At 33.9% G+C, this 22,783-nt stretch overlaps 1 protein-coding gene across 2 annotated transcripts in view; it reads left to right on the forward strand.

Annotated features, from left to right (window-relative positions):
* The first annotated feature begins 1,426 nt into the window (after positions 1 to 1,426).
* The window catches only part of LOC146539324 (T-lymphocyte activation antigen CD86-like), a 187,587-nt gene continuing 166,230 nt past the window's right edge, over positions 1,427 to 22,783 (forward strand). For both annotated transcript variants that reach the window (XM_085208077.1, XM_085208078.1), the window contains exon 1: positions 1,427 to 1,725. The gene's annotated coding sequence lies outside the window, so the exon portion shown is untranslated. The remainder of the gene's footprint in view (positions 1,726 to 22,783) is intronic.

Genomic DNA, 22,783 nt, shown 5'->3' on the forward strand with positions numbered 1-22,783 from the left:
CCATCGTAATTTATACTCTCATCTTGTTAACTGAAAAACCTTTTTATTTAAATATTTTGTAATTATCTCCATAATATATTTCTACTTATTTATTACAATCAGTAACCTAGTTTATTCTCAATAAGATATCTAAACATCTTATTGAAAATAAACACATGACTGAAAACGGAAAATTAGACCACCTTAAGCGTACCAGATATAAGTATTTCATAGCAGTTTATGCCATTTCTTTTCCCCCCTCTAGTCCTACCGACCTACTGTACTGACAATAAGAACTGCGAAGTGCTTCCCAGTCGTTTCACACTTCCATCTAAGTGGGATAAACTATTGCTCCAGGCATTTTACGACAATTTTCTTCTTATACAGTTTTATAATACTTGACAATATACTTTTGAAGATTTATTTTGTTGAAACAAGTTTCTAAAGTATACTCACTAAAAATCAGCTTCTCGCCGCACACAGCAGAGTAGTGTAACAGAGTAACCTAGTGTTAAGACACTCCGTTCCCTCCCTTCTGCCGAATTCTGGAGGCATTGTGTGTTAAGTGGCAGAATACTTACTAGAAGAATTCTTTGTAATTAAAATATACAAAAATTATAGTCATAATTAATATTTCAATAATATTTTTACTTATTATTATCAAGGTTTCAAGTACACTTACAGAATGTAAGTTAAAAAACAGCAGTTTTTAAATTTATTTATTTAATTATCAAACACATTGTTTTAGCACTTTTTGATAATCCGATTAGTAAGTACTTTACTTTTTTCCGATTAGTAAGTAAAGTAGTTACTAATCGGATTTTCAAAAAGTAAACTACTTTTACTACTAGTAAAAGTAGTTACTACTATTACTTTACTTTTCAAAATCTTTTGAAAAAATATAATATTATGATAATTTTAATAAAGTTTAAATTTAGAATAACAAAATGACACTACATAGTAGTTACCTGTACAATACCGTATACAAAATGGTCGTCATAACCGTCATAACTTTTGTATGTAAATAAAAAAAAAGTTACGTAAATGACGAGTGGAAGAATAATATGTGAATATAAGAAAAAAGACGCTTTGAACTCAGCCCGTTTGATGTTCAAGTGTGTCGGGATGCGAACAAAATACCTTCTCTACCTTCTAGTCAGAAACTGAATTTACATAAGCATTTGATTCAAAAACGTTATAAATTAGAGAGCGGCCGCGACCGCCACACGATCCGCGCATAACTCAAGCTAACGGCCTCATTAGGTGGCGCACTGGCGGTAACTAATATCTGAGACTTAAGACTTAAGGGGTGATCATTGAAGCTCAGTGACAGGGAAAGGTTTCCTTCTGATGTGATTTTTTTGTGTGCCGAATTGCAACTAGGGAGGGGGGTGGGGGAGGGGGCTGCCCGGGTCCAGGCGTGCGCAGCCGGCAGTGGCCGCCCGCCCGCCTTCGAGAGCGCGTGTGTACGCCGGTCCCACGCTGGGCGCCATCCGCCGTAATACGAGACATCGCCGTGACTCGGCGACCGTGTGTGCTACCACATATTGAGTGATGTGAAACTTATTTTGAAAAACACAACCGTGACATTTAAATTGAAATACAATTATATTCTAAAAGATTTTGTGAACGAAGTTTGTGAAAGTTCTGCGATATCTGATAACGTTAAGTGAAGTGTCACGTGACGTGCTCATTCTTTGGACGAGTACGTTTTCTTGTTCATATCTTGATGCTTAGATAAATTCAGTAAGTACACTCCACTCTCCTAAGTGCGTATTTCAGATAACGACTGACTTCAGCAAGTCCTTCTATATTCATTTACCGAATTATATATAACGAGGACGGAGGGACCTCTATAAGATAACTTATTTTTATTTACTTACCATTATATAAAAATATTGAAACCAAAATTTATTTAAAGATTTTTTTTATTGCTAAAATCTTATTTCTTCTATTAAAATGAAAAAGAACAGTGTATTGAGTCTTACAGCGTACATATATACAATCGAATTTCCAATGCCATAAAACAGTTTTAATCCCTAAAAATTGGTTCGGCCCTCCAACATTGTTTTGAAGAGGCGTACTGAGCTGAATGGAGGCTGAGAAGTTATATGAATAGAAAAAGTCGGAGAATAAATTAGGAATTGGAGGGGGGAAGTCCGGATCTCGAATTTATTTGGTTTCTAACTTTGCTTCCGTTAACAATTATACGAGGAGCTTGTTTGAATAACGAAAAGACATTTTGTATGTATCTAGGTTAATACAGCGCATTGTGTCGAGCCCCGGCGGCTGCTGACTGCTGTAGTGCAGTGCAGTTTGTTCCCTTCACTCAATGGACATAATAAATACTGGTTATATAAGACAAAAGATAGATAGAGATGATATAGTCTGGACAGTAAGTTAAGATGTTAAGTAAGTAGAGAAAGAAGCCAATTCGCATTAACGGAGATCAATCATTTCGTAGGCGTTAAGAGCTCTTCTCGCAGATTGCGACCTTTCAAGATTTATATGTAATATGTATTCTCTATGTTATATAATATTATAGACGTCATCTACTACTACATCTACTTTACATCTTTCATTTTGTTATTTTAATGAAAGTTTACAAAGTTATCCCTTAAATATGCCGCCGGCCTTTTTATTTTTGAACCGCAACGGTTACGGAATACAAATGAATACGAAATATATAAACTTAGTTACTGTTAATACAACATCTGTATTGTTGAAGTAATCTATACTTAATATAATAAAGCGGAAGAGTTTGTTTGTTTGTTTGTTTGAACGCTAAGATCTCTGGATCTACTGGATCGATTTACTTTGTTTAATATTACATTACACATATATACTAATAAATTAAAATACTTTCTAATTTGACATGCAATTTATTCTGCCATGTTAATAACAACCGTCGTCGCTACGCGACCGCGTTCGTTACCGCGTCATTTTGATATTCATCCTTATGAAAATAAATATAATAGTCACTTTTAGCATTTCATCTAGATTGAAATTATATTTCTATAGAAATTATATTCTTATATTTCAAGCAGGCGTAGCCGCGTCCGGGTCCGCTAGTAACATTATATATATGTTCACAGAGTAAATAATATTTGTGTAACTACAATTACAATTTATTTCGTGTGTTCGATTGCGGCAAACTGTGTATATTCAAATTGCATGATTACAACAAGTACAAGAGGCCGTCGGGGCGCAGTGGGAGAACATCTGCCTGTAAGCTCGATGGGTATAAATTCTATTTCCACTCGTGAAACCTCGTTTCTATAAAAATGACAAAATATTTTTTCATCTGAAACAATGGTGAAATAATAAATTCGTATCGGGTTAAGACAAAACGACATTTGATGTATTGTTTCTTGAATCCAACATGTTTCCTAAAGGAAATTCGACAAAGAAAAGCTTAATGCCATTCTTTCATCCCTACAGTTGACGATTGATAAAATATATTGGAACGAAATGAAAAAAGCAAGCTTCTAACAAATTCCTGTGAAAATACATTCGGAGCGAATTTTGGGGAGTCTTAAATTTTTTTAATAAAGGGATTTTGTATTGGAATACATTTTTGTTAAAGAAAACTTTGTGAGAAGAATCAAATAAAACTTCAATTACTTTCCAATGGCGATGTAAGGTTTTCGCTTTCGACCTTTAAATAAATATGTCGGACTAATTTTATTTTTTATTTGATATAACATAACAATAGTTTTTCTGTGACGTACATATACTCTACTTGGCATTTAGAAATAAACAATTTTAATTTCGAAACAAAATTAATAACGAATTTAATGAAGGGATATGTATACACATCATTAATTACCAGTTTATTTTCTATTTTATATAATCTTTTAAATATCTTAGTAAAATAATAGAGGTCGATAAAAGAGACTTTCTTTAATTAATGTTTTTTTATATTGAATAAAGGAGGCCGCACAACATGTGACTATAAGCGTGCCCCACTGGGAGGGATAAATTATTATCATTCATGCTCAGCTTTAGTAATAGTACTTATTAATATATAGTAATTTTACAATTCAAACAATTCGATTTGGCTGACACGATTACAAAAGTTTTATTGTAAAAAAACTTTCTAGACATGACTACGAATTTTCAGTGAAAATATCTTTTTAGAAACAGGTTTTGTTACGGATTGACCTAAATATCAACATAGTAAAAGTTTGCGGAGGACTCGTGGGATGCAGAAGTTCTAGCAAAACGGCGACTACTTTGTTAAGCCGTTTCTAAAGTTGGCGAGTTTTCGTATATAATTGCTTATATACGTAAATTCGTCGATTTTAATTAAACTACCTAATAATTGTTGTTTATTTTAATATGTGGCGCAGAGTCACTTGGTCATTGTAAATGTTATATTTTATGTTTTTTTAGCTTCATGCTGCATCTCGCACATAGCAACGTAGGTAGGTTGAGTGGCAGGACGCTGCGCTTTACTACGTTGTCAGAGCGAGGATTCGAAAATAATAAAAAATCTTACTATGGGAATATAAACATAACTTGGTTTATATATGTTTATACTCCTGTACGTCCTACGTCCTCTTAGTCGCAGTGACACCTATGAATATAAAGGGGATATTTAGAAGTAACGCCAGAAATAAAATAAGTAAATTATGTTCATAATTTTAGAAATACCTAATCGCTGTGCAGTGTGCACGTTGATGACGTCAGACTTGATTGAAAGGACGTCATTTGATACAGTTTTATTGTTTTTTCGTCCGATCTAATATATAAGTATTAGGCCGAGTCGAGGTGTATGCTAGGGGCGCGATAGTGCGACTGTAAATGCGACAGATTGTGGGTTCGATGCCGACTTGTGGAAATGAAATATTTAATTAATTATTTACTTATTAGGTTCCCAGGTTCCCTCTGTGAAACTATAAAAAGTAATAATATAAAAAGAAAAACTAGACAATGTTACCAACGTATTATAACACTAGTCACTATAAATCATCCTACGCCCGCTTGATCTCGACACCGATACTCGAAGACAATGTCGCTCTCAATTTAGTGCCCATAAAACGGTATAATGATCAGAGATATGACATACGTTCAAACCACCACATGGTTACCTTGGACAAGCTAGTCTTTTATATTTGCTTAGTGTCGGTCACTGGAAAACTGGTGGAAAGTTGAGAACCGAGTGTCTTAATAGGTTCTTTCTGTCTAATTTACCTTATATGGGAGACGCGCATAGATTTTGAATGAGAATCTATACTAATATTATAAAGCTAAAGTTTTTTTTGGTCACGCTAGCTCACGTTAATTGTTTTGATACAACCCACTCACGTCACTATACGTGCGGTCATAGGTACCTCGGACATTAAGAAAATGTCATGTGTCATGCACAATACTCAGTTATTTCCAATTTACTATAAAAAAATAATGTTATAAAAACATAAATATGTCTAAAATAGTTTAATAACTATGTTGCATTGTGGTTTTAAACCACAGTATGTATATTAACAAAGTGGGTTCAGTATTGCAGCTCAACGGGAACTACACCTTATAAAAGTTGACGAACTTAAATTTGCCCGTATGCACCTACCTTGTACTAAATGAACTAAGATTATAATGTTTTTTTCTATGAAATGCCTTTATACATGTAAAATAGTTTTTTTTTTATTTATATTGTAAGTTCTCACTTTGTGCCAAATTGTATGATAGGTAGGTCTACGGGAAGCGCGCTGTAGACTGTCCTTAGGCGGCGAATTCAATAAAAAAATGTAGCCAAAACCGTGTAAAAAACTTGTATCCTTTGATTGTGTTGATTTGTATGCTGCAATTTCTTCACTGCTCCAACAACACACAAGTTAGGGATAAATAGGGCTCAAGTGATCTTTTAAGCGTTCCGATATGTTTTAACATTATAAACTTAAAATAAGTTTATTTGTATTCAAACTGATATTACAAAAGTGGCAGACAGTACGTATTTACAAAATAGCGCTACTCTACTTGGAGATAGATTTGACCCTGGAGACTACAGACCGATCTCTGTTTTTGTTACTTTCTTAAATATTAACAACACAAACATTCTTAATATCCAATATTATATGATAGGTAATAGGTATTTATGAAGAATTACTACAACACTAGTGAACAAAGGCCGTTCTCATTAATTTATTCGCAGCGTATAATTGGGTGTGTAAGTTAATGTCGTGATCGACTAGTCGCGGATCCTCTCTATTGAAGCATATCTCTTTGAGCTCGTTCGACGTCATTAATACGCATTCACTTTGACGAGACGCCCTGCTCGTAGCACTATGTTGTTATTTAACAGTTCTTTTATCATTTTTACTTATTTTTAAGTTATTTATTTTATTTTTGAGGCTTACGTGGACAGCTTTTGACCGAAGACGCTGGTTGTGGATTTGATCTTCTCTCTGTGGACATGATTATTATATATCTCTTAATTTTCCCGCTTGCATTCTGGCGAGACTGGTTATGTATAAATCTAAATTGCGATTTTCTCCCTTGAGTTCTACTCTTATTGAGTATCTTGACATTAGGCGCTGGTTACTCTATCAGAGTAGGAGAGTAAGTGAGATAATGCGTCAAACTAAAAATAATTAACAAGAATGTCTAAGTGCTTGCATCAAGCCTCACGTAAGCATCGCGTGGCCAAAGCTGAGGAAGGAAATTATTTAGACCTCTGAGTACAAACCACAACCATCACATTGTAGTGAAATCGCTGTGCCACCAGTAGGTACATCATCCGTCTTCTTTTTATTAAAAACTTAAGCCTCCTTATCAATAAACAATCGTTCTTACCAGAAAAGTATTTAAAAAAAGAGAGCTGTCAGAAACGTCGAGTTAATGACAGCTGAGATTTATTAGATACCTATTAAAACATAAGATTTCTTTTCCATCCACTTCGAATTTCAGTCTATATTTTTAAAAAAATAATATAAATACATTTCTTACAAAAATAATGAAAATAATAAATTTAAGTTATAAATTGGTCAAAAAGTTGAAATTATATGTTTACTCTCACCCTTTTCGGCGGTCTCTGCATAGCTTTTTCACTTCGTCCACTACCATCAACTTCCTTCTCCTGTATCATCGATACTGTATTCTTGAACGTCAACAAAGGTCTCCTCCTGCCTCTTATACTACATTCCCTCTCGCTTGAATCCAGAATGTAAAGGACCGGAACGAAGCGAAGAAGTAAACTTAGATTGCTCCTTAAATATCTCTCTGATAGTTCTTTAAGGAAATATCTATGCAACCTGCTCATTTCGGTACTCACTCGTAGATATGCTGTCTTCCAAACGTCAGTAACCTGTTAAAATTAAATACTGTTCCTAACTAGAACCTGTAGTTGAAACTTAAATAAGAAATACTTTAGTACAATACTCTTGAAATGCATTGTAGCATAGTTAATGCAAACAATTGCAAGCGTTTATTGTAGGTTTAATCCCTATTTGTAGTTAGTTATATTTAAACTTAAATAAAAATTAACAATTTTTCATTCTGGAAACCCAAAGTGACGAATTTCGCTACTCAAAACACTTGAGAATGGTCAAATAGGTTCTCTACAATATCAATACATATCCTTACAAACAACCGGTCAAATGCGAATCCGACACGCTAACTGATGGTTCCGTACCAATTCCATAAAAGTAGGCTATTGGTAAACTTACAATTTGTAAAAATAATTATGTAAGCTTGTGGCTGTAAGTACTCGTACTAATTTGGTATGAGACAGAAAGACGAATGACAAATTGATCCTATAAGGATTTCCTTTTTTATTTTGAAGTACGGAACCCTAAAACAGCCTTAGAATTGATAATAATGATTAAGTAATAATGCAGGTTCCTTTACAGACATATTCCAAGTGAGGTTCTTATAATGTAACTAATTAGTCCCGCGGCTTCCGTACCGACGCTGCCGTCTCGTGAGCTCGCTGTGCTCGTGTGTCCTCTTTAAGGATACATTGTCTTTATTCAGAATATCTCATTAACTATAAACTTGACGGTAATGTGGCGCTCTTGTTATTTATTATACTTATATAAACTAGTAAATACAAAGTGTCATTTTAACTTTTTTAGTTTCTTGTATATTATTGCATTCACAGCAGAGAAGGTAGGAGTAGGGCGACAGCAGGTGTTGAGTGGGATAATCCAACGCCGTGTTTTGTATTCTTACCGGAAAAAAGAAGTAAAAAAAGAAGATAAAATACTTCATTCTTCAAATAAGAATTGAACCGCCAACCTTCGAGTTAAAAGGAAAATGCGCCGCGATAATCTTGATGATACATTTAGTAATAAATGTACCGAATACGAGCTGATACAGGAATTGAAAACACGCAATCGTCGTGTGTCTAATGTACCTACTCTGTAATTCTAATAAAACTATTGTTTTCTTATAGATTGAGTGAAGATTGCCAAGTTTTGTAAAGGTTTGATACTAGATATATTGTCTTGATATATCAAAGCTTTACAAAATTTGACAAAACAAACTGAAAAAAGCTGGGTTAATATTAATGTCACATTTATACTACACCTAACACTTAACTAAAGGTAGTTTTGGAAAACAAAAGGTGAAAATAAAGACTTATATTAATTATCTGTGCCAATACTGACGTTCATAGTTGTGGACTCGAACATGATCGCACAGCACAGGTAACGATCTCAAATTCAAATTCAAATTCAAAATATTCTTTATTCAAATAAATTATAAAAGCGTCGAATGTACATGTCAACAAAAAAGAAAGAAAATGTCAATTATGCCACAAATTATTTAAGCTGAGATTCAAACCCACACTTAAACAATTGGCCATTCAAAATTATATTAAAACAGAAGTTAATCCAAACATCAAAGGAAATTCACAGAAAATAGTGAGTGTCTATCGACTGACGTCGCAGAGTGGGTCGGTGTCGGTGTCGGTGTCGGTGTCGGTGTCGGTGTAGTCTTCGTCAGGTCGGTTGAACGTCGACAATTTGATTTATGGCGCCGCGTATCGAATGAGAAAGTCACGTCACCAGCGACTCGGGTTATGTGACTTTTGACTTTTGTCATTATTCATATCACGAATATTACTTGAAATCTTTGAGCACTGCGGTTGAGTGGAAGAATTGGTAAACATTCCGTGGCCAGTGATAAGACTTGGGATAGGGGGCGTTTCAGTTCTCTAGGTTTATGGGAACTACTAGTTCTATTTTGTTGACCAGTAAATGAGTGCGTGAGTGATTCAATGTAGAAATAGTGAAACTTTGCTTTTGCATGACTTCGGAAATATATTATCTACAAGTTTGAAATGTGGAAGTTCTAGTGTGTGGTTATAACTTACTAGAAGACTATAATATAAAAACTCTAATCTATCCAGAGATTCTCAAGTAGGGGAGGGGGTAGGGGTTCCAGGAAAGGATGGTAGGGGCACTACGTGGCCCCAGATATTTGTTGCCACTGAGCAATCGTCTAAAATTTTTTACCGAAACATATAAATGGCTCCAAAATATACGAAAAAGGGGATGTACTACGGACTTTGAAATATAGCGTTTAACTAAACAAAATATGTAGATTTATAATATGAATATATTTTTATATTTTTCTTAATCTACTGCGTAATAAAGATTATATAGTATATAGTATAAATCTGGGCCTAAATTAATTTCAAGTTGCCATATACAAGTATAGCTATAGCACCTCGTACAGTTCTCCGCGCTGAGTGCGTAGTGCGGTCACGTCCTCTCGATATTCTAGTGCAGTTATTTACGACGCGACATGAGTTACGTCGGAGCCCCGCTGCCGCCGTTGCTAAGGAAAAATATCAATCATATAATAATAATTAACGACGGTAGTTGTGGGTTCAATTAAAATTTATATATATTTGGTGATTTGCACAGAATATATCTACGTAAGTTATCGAAGCTGCGTGTGACTGTGAATGTGACAGTTATGGGTTCAATTTCCACTTATGGGATTTAAATATTTATTTTTTCTATTTACTGTGAGTGAATAAAAATAATAAATATTTAAAACTTAATTTTAAATTTGGACTGTTACCAGAACAATCTGGTAATAATTGAGGGCGGGGCGTTGAGATCCACCACTCGACACTCAATTTCTGGAGAATTCAAGATGGAGAATGTTAGTTTGAAGGGAATGGACTAAGAATAGACTTATTGGTTCTCAGTATGGTCAGAAGTCCAGTCTCAAGTCTTGAGTCCTTGTTGCTTATATAAAACCTTTGAGAATCTACGGCATTAAGTTCCGCTACGAAACTCGCAAAGTTTGAAGAACGAACTGTCTCCACACTGTCTCCGTATTTACTCTGGTTTGCGCATTAAATGTGAAGATGAAAAAAAAACATATTTTAAATATAAATAGCTAAACATAATTATGAATTAAATTCACAGCTCTTCATACAAGAAATTAAAAATAAAAGAGCTTCCACTAATTTTTACATATAAATTTTCTTTCACATTTTAGTTTGGTGGAAAATTGGATGCTATCTTAGTGATATTAGCCTTAACATAATACAATAATGTACTCGTGGCCCATCTCGTGGAACAGCTTTTATTAGTATTATAATAAGAAGAGAAAAAGTACTAAAACTACTATTTTTTATTATATTACCTACATTTGTTGTTACATATGACTGTGAAATGCTTTGGTTACGGATTTGATTCCCGCTTGGATAAATGAATTAAATATTTTCAATTTCTTGGTCTCACAAAGTAAAGGAACTTTTTACAGGGAAAAGCAGGTTGAAGCTGCATTTTTAAATTTATTTATGATTTTTAAAGCTGTAAAAAATCAAGTTAAAATACGTAATAATTATTAAATTACAACAAATTACAATTAATAGATTAATAACTTATATACTACTATTCCATTGTTATGGAAAAGACTACATGGGTTGTTATCCCATAAATTTTAAACAATTTTATTCAGAAATTTAAGTTGTTAAAGAAAAATTTCAAGTATATTCCTTGAAAATTTTCAATTTGTTTTAACAATTTTTAGAATATTCTTCAGAGACATTGTAGATTGTAACATGTAAAACGAGTGTTCGTCGGATTAAAATAGAAAAGGACCTTGTTTCGTTACAATGCATTGAACAGAATATTTTTAGCTTTTGTAGCTTTGTACGTCAAATATATAAATAATGGAGGGGAGGGTGGGTACCTACTCCTCTTGAAACATTCAACGAGTACTCATAAATACTTTACATTTTTCACTGTCTTATAATTTATAAATATTTGTTTGATTTAAATTTGCATGATTTATTTTATATTTTACTAACATTTATGTTTTGCTTTCTCTGAGTGATCTGTAGGTATTTACATTAAATAAGACTCCTAGTTGTCTGGGATCTCCGCCGCAAGCCCGATCTCAAGCCGCAAGTAACGAACGATGTACGTGACGAAATATAGGCTATTACCATTCTCGATAAGTGGATAATCACAACACAAACATTTTTTTTGAACTGTGAACCACTAGTTCCTGAGATTAGAACTTTTAGCCAAATCAAATTGTCCAATTTTAGAATTGTAATAAATAGTAGTCAAAGATATTCTCTTTCTTTGCTTATCGAGGACATTGTTTGCTAGATTTTGAAAATCAATGTTAAACTTTGTTTAGTCAGATTTATCACAAATGCTGGGAACAATCATTGGCTATGAGCGTGACACAAAACAGAAACACAGATATACCGTAATCGTAATTTGAACTCACTCTTTATCAAACATAAAATATTCACAGAGCTTTTGATACCTAATTTTCTTTTGTAATGTACACACACATACACAACATACGTACAAAATATAATTTGGTGAATAATATCAAGGTTCCCCTAAAACGGTTTCTGCTAAATTGGAAGCTTCTTGAATGGATACGTCCAGAGTCTCATTCGGAGTTCATTTCAATTCACTTGTAAAATCAAACATATCTGTGAGCATACTTTCTACTAAATTTGCTAAAGCAGCAGTAATATAACTCTATTTATATTTGTAATAAATTTGACATCAGCTTTGCTCGTTTTTCGAACTTAATTAACTCCAAAAAACATAGAAATATATATATATATATATATATATATATATATATATATATATATATATATATATATTCTATCCACTTCAAAATACAAAGACATTGCTCAGGTGGGTGTTGAAATGTTAGTAGTATTAAATAAATTATTGCGCAGCTTAAATAGATAGCTAATAGGAATGGTCTAGTGCAGTGCTATGAAGTACCAACAATATGACCTAGACCATATCGCAGCCCGTAATATATTGACTTAAAACAACATATCTATCGCCATATCTATTTCCAATCCCATACAAACAAATAAACTAAAACAATGTACGAGTGAGAGCGAAGCGACTATATTTCATGCATTCGAAATATATTTTATTGAAGCATAACGAAATTGTGAGTGGGTCGAAATAAAATTTGTGCATCTTGTATCGCCTTTGAAAGCCTCCCACTGCGGCGAATCAAATCTCAACGTGAATAAAGTTTGGTTCAAATAAATAACTTTGGTTCAAAATGGGTCGTATTACAACCATGTAAGTTGTAGTTTGGTCTACACTTGGAATGTGGTCAGTGGAATTGATGTATTTTCCATTCGTCCCGCGATATCTCATCTCGTGCTATCTCCAAAGGTATTCTAGTGATGTATCAAGCATTTTATTTTACTTTGCTTACACGTCTTAGCGTGGTTAGCGAGCTTTCTGCTGATAATAGTGGGTTTGAATCGCTTAGGCCAGTGTATTTTTCAAATTAAAGACACGTTCTTTTCTATTCTATTTTTTTTACAAATTTTAAGATATTTCATTTTGAATGACGGTTACTCAACGATGCGTTCTTTTTTGGCTAAAATGCGAAAATTCCTCCGAGTAGTTATCGAACTGAAAAGCGCTGTTTTTATATTTAAATGTATATAATAATTTTGCTTTTATGGGCAATACATGAAATAAGCGCACATATTTTTATAACAGTTTTATATTTACCGAGCGTTTGAAACATAACTTGCTTTTGTAAGAATGGATATTATTTTTCAATCTCAATTCCGCGATGAGTTTCAAGGAATTTATATTTTATTATTTTTGAAGAATTTGTACTGCACAGAGAAGTTTCGGGCGTATAAGGATATATTTTCAAATGAACAAATTCATAGAACCAATAACTGACCAATTGAAAGAGCGACAACTTTGGTGAATAGGTTTTCAGGGCATAAATGCAGAGCAAAAATTATCAATATATAAGTGTATGTATTTTGTACAACTGGATAACTTTTGTGTTTTTGGACATTCATGATTATTCACTCTAATTATTCTGAGCTTGTTGATGCTGGACAGTTAAACATGCGGACAACAAAGAGATAAAATGGTTACGTTTCTTTTAAAGTAAAGTAAGTAAAATATGTTTAATATCGATTAACGCGCGTATTAGCGTGTACTGTCTATTTACTTAATAATATTTAATTTAATTAATACAAATTTAATATAGAGTTCTTGCTAAGTGTTTGCTCGTCTGGTCTCGGACGGTTCAGATTTAAACAGATAAGGCAGGTTTGTCGCGAGCGTGATTGATGATGCTGGAAATAATTACTAATTTATGTTACAAATGTACCGCGCTGCACACGTGAACAGCTTTATATTAGCACATACTAAGATATTAGTATTAAAGTACTCATAAAGTTGCTCTAAAGTCAATCCCGGGAACGCACAACACAGGAATACTAACTTAGATAGCCTGTTAGTGCATATAACATTACTGCAGCTAACTTATGATTAAATATGTTTTGACACTGTTCTACTTTATAATATCACAAATTCGCTATAATATCATAGCAAATATATTTTTTTAGCTTGGGTTGAGCAGGCGCAGGGAACCTGGTGTCACCTCCGTTCTCCACTTTATCTTAATTGTATTTCTTTATATTAATTGTTTAACCTAATTGTCGAGACTGTTGCGTGATGAGTGGCGGAAGTCTATGCCGTGCTTAGTTTTATTACCTGAGCGTGAATATGAAAATAGCTCTTTTGCCTGAGTGGGAATTGAACCTACAACCGTCGGGTTTGTAGTCGATGTGGATTGTAGGTCAACAGGGAATACAACTTATTCAAGTTAATAAGCTTAAATTTGTCTCAAAGAATTTTGTATCAAATGGTCTGCAAAGTTAAATATGTGATATTATTTTCAGCTTGATATGAAGGCTGTTTAAGGTTCATAAACTTGTGCTGTTAGGGATCCCTGAAAACACAAATTGTAATCCCTCTATCCCTATCCCATCCTACTAATATCATAAATGTGAAAGATTGTGAGAATGGATGCTTGTTTCATTATCACACAAAACACTTTTAGTCATAGACAAACAAACCCCTACTAACCTAACTTAGCCTCAATATCTGTGCAACATTCAATGTCGAAAGACGAGAGTACATCTTCACCTTGCGTTAACACTGACACCTTTGTTTTACACGAGATTGGCACCGCGTGAGTGGGAACTATGACCGAGAACAAGGCTAGAAATGTTTCTATTAAAAATATAATAAACTGGTGGCCGCCTCTGTTTTTGTGAATTACAAATAGTAAAATCCTGTATTATCCGTTTCCCATACGCAATACTCTAGCGTTCTATGCTGCGGGGTTGTCTAAGCATTTTCTGTCAGTCTAAGAGAAAGATTAATGTTTGTGGTTTAATTAAAATGTTTCCAGCATTAAAAGTATGAAACCGTTTATAATTTCATTTTCAAAAAAAAAAAAAAATTTATAAAATATTTTATACGATATAGTAATCAACTCATTTGCATATATTTTCAATTAAGTAATATCGTCCTTGTTGTCCTAGAAACTAAATAGATTACTTATATATTTTATTTGCTGTGCTATGATTACATAAAGTGTTTTATGGTCGTAGGGTGAGGGTCTCTTTATTGGAATGTGGATATTATTCAGTAATTATATTGCTTGCTCCTGGAAATAGAAAAAAAAACTACTTCCTTTTTTGTATTATTAAGAGGGCATTGTAAATAGAACTATTAGATGTCGTAGAGTGAGTTGGCAATCGTTTCTCTTGACATAATTATTATATCAAACTACCGCCAATGATTTCTTAATTTCCTCGCTGTAGTACTGTACAGTACCGCTCTCGATTCCTACGGAATAAGCTGACTGTATCTTGCCTTTTGGTATGGTACGTACAACCATCACGTTTACGATCATATGGTGTTAAAATAGAAAAAAAAAAACACAAAAATAAACAACATATAGATTAAAATCGGTTTAATCTACGTTCAAATGCATTGAGTGACTGTTGAAGAGGTTTACGTCATAAAGATCACCCCACATCATCCCCAGTTTTTAATTTCCGTTCTTCCAAACACAATTTGCGAAGATCAGCTCTGTCAGATCAGCGTGTAGAGGTTCCCTACCAAATCTCGTTTAGTGAGTTTATTTTTAAACGGATACACTTTATCCTTTGTTGTTGTGGATTTTGTAAGTGAATTAGTTAATTAGTATAAACAGGTATAATATATTGTAAAAATAATGCGTGGAATTGAATCCCAAATATATTGTGAGTGAGGAATGGAAAAGGTATTACTTTTCATTTTTTTCATTTTCCCTCGTTAAGTTCCGTCACCAGCAAGCAATCATCACACGGCGAGACTGTACAACCAATACTTATAGAAAAAAATAGGTTATCAAGAAATATCAAGTTTTCGTGCGTTACAGTTCGAAGTCACGTCAAACAATGTACGTGTGCGGAAAGTGAGAGAGCGAGCCCCCCCCCACCCCCCTTGTGTACTATTATATACATATAAATATAGAGCTTCGATATAATGATATTTTCCTTTAGCCGAGTCAGGTACTATTTAGTCGTTAAAGAGTAAAATATATTTTTTTAAGAGAACCCGTGTGCGTATAAAGGGAACCTTGTTTAAAGATATTCTCGTCTCTTCATACTGCACAATTTTCTAAAAAAAAATTAAATATAGGTAGTAAAAAAGTAAAAATTAAATATTTTGCGTAAGTACTGGAAATCAACGCCGCGTTGTCTCGTAACCGAAGTGAGTACTTGAAAGTAGGTGGTTTTCCCGAGTGGGAATCGAAGTTGAGTCAGTGCGTATATTTAGTTAGTCATTAAATGTTGATTGGTCTCTTTTAAATTTATCCCCGTATTCGGCGTATAGCGGGGTAGAAAGAGGGAAACTAATGTTAAAACGTTACGTTCCACGTTGCAAATATATGTATTTACAAAATCAGTTCAATTATGCATAATATATTGCAATATGACAGAGAAGAGGTATTTGGAACGGAGGAATGAATAATTTTACTACCTAGAGGTAATTTCAAAAATTTAAGAATGCACAGTAGACAATTTACTTGTTACTACAGAAAAACCTAAACTAGTTTTATGCTGTATCCCTAGCGGTGTAGAAACGACTAAAATTATTATATAAAATATATACATAAATAAATACCTATAATATGAAATGTCTACTAAATCAGCATTAACACTTCGTCGACGGTTGTCACACGACGGGCACGTCGGGCAGTACACGTGTGTCGTCTACAATGTTCTTGATATTTCGACGTTTGCATCATAGCTATATATTACGTTGATATATTAGTACAAATATATAAAAAACTGTTTTGATTTGCAATGGGACAAAGACATACAGAGACTGACAGATAGACGGTCAGACAGACGCGACGGGCCCCCTATGGTTCCGTTTTATATGTTTTATATTTTATTTTGCGTTATTTCGACCTCCATTTTTGACAAGGGCTAACTTCACACAATCAGCTTCACGCCGTATCCCGCACATAGTAATCTCTTTATTATATTTGAACTAGCGACCCCCTTGCGGCTTCGCCCGCTTTTACTACTGGATAATTCATATAATGTATGTTTACAAAGCACTTACGATAATGTGAAAATTAATTAAACCCTAATGCAACCCGCATTTTCGTAGTTTCAATAAGGATTTTCCAATTGTTTTACACAGCAAGGATTTTTTAGTAGATACCGTTATTTTAAATCTGTGCTACTTATCTTTTCAAGTACTTATTAAAATATATTTAAATGACTATTTTTAAACGGAAGAAATTATAAAGAAAAACCTTCCTACTAATAACTACTACCTACTAATAACTACTATATCGCGCTGAAATAATACATTCAACTCCAATTATCCAATACGTGCAAACGCATCTAAAACTTCGTTGCTATAGAGGCAGGCGAATTTTTTTCGAGCTTGTGGTTAATGCTGAAGAGGGTATTCTGTCCCTGATGAAAAGCAAGCACTACGTGGCTGCCTGTGAGGAAAATTAAACAGAATGCATCGGCCGGGAATCGTACCCGGGCCGCCCGCGTGGCAGGCGAGCATTCTACCACTGAACCACCGATGCGTGTAAGGCAGGCGGCCGCGGCGGACGCGCTTATATTGCATGGCGAGTGGCGAGCCGTTTCGCAGCAAGGATTTTTTGATATTCTAACAACTATTCTAAAGTACTTATTAAAATGAAAAACAGTAAGAGACAGTTTTGATCTACATTAAATGGCCAACGTAACTAATATACTTATTTATATGCTGAGAGTAAGGGATAAGTGAAACTTGAGTAACATACAGCTGATGTGTCAACGGCGGGATGTGTCAACAATTAAATGCGTTTTTCTGTAAAACTATTCGCAGTTTCGAAATAGTGTAAAAAGCAAATTTTATCTTCGTTTAACATAGAAAATTAATAAAGTATTTTAAAGGATAAGCATTAATACCATTATGGAAAAATATCCCTCACAATTAAAAATATATTGAAATTACAATTTTTAGACAGAAATATGATCAGTACACGTTATTCTTAAAAGATACGAATATGCTGTCGCGGAGTTTTTTGTAGATCTTATTAAGAGGAACAATACTCCAGTACATTATTTTCATGTAGTACTTACCATTAAAGCAGCGCATGCGCGAAAGTGTCTCAACGGGTAGGACTTTATACACATTTATCGTATTTATGTTAATTTACATAAGAATGTACAAATAATAAATTATAAAACTTCTACGAAAAATACTCGACCTAATGGTGAAAACTGCATGAAACTCCGTTGGGTGGTTTAGAAGAAGAGTTAGAAACAACAGACAGACACGAAAAGCGACTTTGTTTTATAAGATATAGGATAAGTATGTTTGGAAGCCACAACTTTACATACATACATACTTACACATAGTAAACATGATGGATGAACATAACTTATCACCGGCAAGTCTCGCGTGATTGTAATTGACGACATATGACGTCGACTTCGGCAGTTAGGGAACGAACTCATGTCGCGAGTCGATAAATCAACATTTTTATGTTTTCTCATAAAAAAGCTACACTCCACTGCACTTAGACTTTGATTTTAATTATTTTATTGTTTTACTATTTGTTTAGTATGAAGCCTACTAAATCTATAGTTGAGGTCGTCGTGGTACTGGGGCACAAGGGTGTTACTGTAACGCGACGAGTTATGGGTTCCATCCCCAGTCGGGAGAATGTATTATTATTTAATAAATATAATATTTTCTTCGCTCCAAGACAATTTGCACTAAAAAAAATTGCGAAAAGTGGAGAACGGAGTATTTTAACACTAGGTCCTCTCTGTCTACCCTGCCATGCGGGATACAGTGTGAAAAAAAAGTTTTTTTCGTTAAATCTGGCAATTAGAAACATTAAAACGCTTTTGAAATAAAGTAAATAGACTGTACCACATACTCGTATAACTATTACAAATATTTGTAATAGTTATTGTTATATAGGTAAAGGCTCCGTTTGAGTGAAAATTCATTAGAATTACTAAAGGCGTTGACACGTAACAAGCAAACAAACAAACCTCTGACGGCTTTTATTTCATTATCAAATCAAATATTAGATCAAAGTAATCGCCCTGCACGTCAGCCTCCAGGGTGTGGATACAAATACCACTACTGGATGACATGTATACACTCATATATGTTTTAGGAACTGTTTAAAATTAGAATTCGCTTTCATTCTTGAATTCATAAATCAAAGAATAACGATTTCATCTTTTGGCGTATATTTAATATTTAAAAAAATTAAATGCGAGTTCGACTCGCCTATTAAGGGTTTTATACAAATTCACGATAGTATTTCTACGGGAAGTATAACTTATTGAAGTTGAAAAGCTTAAGCTTTGTTCATTTCATAAAAGAATGTGCATACGGCATATGGTGTATGCACAATTGCAAATATAAGTTTGTAATTATTTTTTCTTTAAAAAGCATAAACATTTTCAGTTTTCCAATACTTTCTATTGTAAGTTCTCACTTCGTGCCAAATTTCATAACTATAGGTTTACAGCAGGCACCCAGACCTACAGTTATATAACTGTCAAAATCTATATTTTATTTTTAAAAAATAAAAACGTGTGAAGAAAACTACTAATTACTTACGGAATATCAAAGAACGAAGACGGAAAAAGTTTCAGCACGTGACAGCAGTTAAAGAGTGTAACTACAAATAAGAAATAACTTTTAAACGAGATTTCCTTTAATTGTATAGAAATGAAGAAACTTTTGCATTATTCAGATGATAAGATAAGTGTTTCTTTTTTTTTTAAGATACTGCATTCTAACGGTGTAACTAAACAACGCGCGCTATTTAGTATTTTTTTTAAATTCACACATATCTGGTACTTGAAAAATATCAATATATAATATCTATATATATAAAAGGACTTGTCCTCACTGACTGAGGTAAGACGCACGCACAGCCGTAACCGCTGTGCGTAGAAACGTGAAATTTGAACAGATATTTACTTTCGTAATCTGGACATCCACTAAGAAGGGATTTTGAAAAATTTTAACCCTAAAGAGGTGAAATAGGGGTTGAAAGTTTGTATGGAATAAAAATTAAATCTGCACCGATTTTTATAAAATTGTAAATTCAGACTCTTAAAAATACTTAATTGAATACGTGTCTCACGGTTTTTTAGAATTTACCCCCTAAGAGTGCCAATAAGGGGTTGAAAGTTTGTATGGAAAAATATTTAAATCGCCATCGATTTTTATAAAAATTTATATACAGTTTCGTGGTTTCTTAGAATTCATCCCTAAGGGTGCAAATAAGCGGGCGAAGCTGCGCGCGCCCACTAGTATAATATATTTTCACTACTTCTCTTGAAAATTTTCCGAAAAGTGGTGGAGAACGGAGTGTGTCAACACTAGATTTTATTTACCCTGTTATATGCGGGCACTGCAATAGATAGTGACATCTATGTACACCAGATGAGAACGCAAAACACGTTTCGTTATAATTAACATTCGGGCGCGACACTCGCGGCACGCTAAGTGACGACTAGTCGCGCTCATTCGTTACAAACTTTCATAGATATATTACTATCATTAGTAAAGTGTTAGCGCGGACGTGGATGTGTGTAAATGAGACTCATGTGGCATTTGGATGTATGGATTTTGTTATCGTGGCGCAGTGGTCCAGTGTCTAAGTGTACAAGGGACGGGTGTTTTATCATATCCTGCACACGGCAGGGTAGGCAGAGGGAACCTTATGTTAAGACACTCTGTTCTCCAGGTTCCGCAGAATTCTGGTGGCATTGGGTGTTGAGTGGCGGAACTCAACGCCGCGCTTATGCCTCGACAGCAGAGCAAAGCGAAATGAAAATAAAAATTGAAATAAATATTTCATTTCCTCGGGTGAGGATCGAACCTATAAACCAGTCGCGTTTACAGTCTGCTCTTACAGTTTACCCCTACGCCACGACTGGCCTCTAATCAATGCTTTTTACATATGCATTTAAGTGTTTTCTAAGTATTTAACAATATGAAAATGTATACGTAAAGAATAATATCAAAACATTAGCATGAAAATGTAATAACAGATGACAAGCACAGAGATGTCAACTAAAGTTACAAAACTAAATGCTCCATACGAGTAAAGTTAGTTATTATCGCAGTCGTGATTCTTACTTGTACTTGAACATTTGATTTATAAGATACGAGATTTTTGTAAACACGCGTAACACTGGTTTGTTTAGCGTCACGCTATCTCAATACTGAATACTTATCACGCCAAATTATCAAATTTGATATTTAGACTCAATATCAAATTTGATATTTAGACTCTTAAAAATATTTCATTGAACACATGTTTCATGGGTTATTAGAATTCACCCTTAAATACACAAGCGAAGCTGCGCGCGTCCGCTAGTCTATATATATAAAAGGACTTGTCCTCACTGACTGAGGTAAGACGCACGCACAGCCGAAATCGCTGATGGTAGAAACGTGAAATTTGGACAGATATTTATTTTTGTAATCTGGACATCCACTAAGAAGGGATTTTGAAAAATTTTTACCCTAAAGGGGTGAAATAGGGGTTCAAATTTTGTATGGAAAAAAAATTAAATCGGCACCGATTTTTATAAAATTTGAAATTTAGATTTTTAAAAGTATTTAATTGAACACGTGTTTCATCATTTTCTAGAATTCTTCCCCTAAAGGTGCAAATAAGGGGTTGAAAGTTTGTATGGAAAAATCTTTAAATCGCCACCTATTTTTATAAAATTTGAAATTTAGACTCTTAAAAATATTCCATTGAACACATCGTGGTTTATTAGAATTCACCCCTAAATACGCAAGCGAAGCTGCGCGCGTCCGCTAGTATATATATAAAAGGACTTGTCCTCACTGACTGAGGTAAGACGCACGCACAGCCGTAACCGCTGTGCATAGAAACGTGAAATTTGGGCAGATGTTTACTTTTGTAATCTGGACATCCACTAAGAAGGGATTTTGAAAAATTTTAACCCTAAAGGGGTGAAATAGGGGTTGAAAGTTTGTATGGAAAAAAAATTAAATTGGCACCGATTTTTATAAAATTTGAAATTTAGATTTTTAAAAGTATTTAACTGAACAAATGTTTCATCGTTTTCTAGAATTCTCCCCCTAAGGGTACAAATAAGGGGTTGAAAGTTTGTATAGAATTTTTTTTAAATCGGCACCAATTTTTATAAAATTTGGAATTCAGACTCTTAAAAGTATTTAATTGAACACATGTTTTATGTTTTCTTGAATTTTTCCCTTAAGGATGCAAATAAGGGGTTGAAAGTTTGTATAGAAAAATCTTTAAAACGCCACCGAGTATTATAAAAATTTAAATTTAGACTCTTAAAAATATTAATTTGAACATGTGTTTCATGGTTTTCTAGAATTCACCTCCTCAGGGTGCAAATAAGGGGTTGAAAGTTTGTATGGAAAAATCATTAAATCACCACCGATTTTTATAAAATTTGAAATTTAGACTCTTAAAAATATTTCATTGAACACATGTTTCGTGGTTTTTTGGAATTCACCCCTAAATAAGCTGCGCGCGTCCGCTAGTATTATAATAAGTTTTAATTAAACGAAACTCAGGTCGACCTGAATAGCGGATACTACTAAACATTGAATATAAAAATATAATTTTCAAAGTAAATCCAAGTTTTGAAGGTATTTTTTTACAATCGTAAAGTACACAAAGTTCTCAAGAAAGATTTTACTACATCCAATCTCATTTTAGTTCACGTAATTATTACGTAAAATAATATTCTTCATAGGAAAAAAAACGTTAATGAGCTAAAAAGTGAGCGTCATTTTGGATTCTTTGAACTGAATTTTGTGAGAAATTCAACCCTTAAGTCGGGTTAAAAATGTTTTAATTAAAACTCGTAATGGCGCCGGCTTAAAGTTACTTCGGCTGTTCCAGCGGCCATCATTTGTATTAGTTTAATCGCTACAATTGCCTATTTCGCTCGATAGCCTCA

Source organism: Heliconius melpomene, chromosome 4 (assembly GCF_056956725.1).
Source record: "Heliconius melpomene rosina isolate 202511_hmr_F chromosome 4, ASM5695672v1, whole genome shotgun sequence".
In the NCBI taxonomy this organism is placed as follows: Eukaryota; Metazoa; Arthropoda; class Insecta; order Lepidoptera; family Nymphalidae; genus Heliconius; species Heliconius melpomene.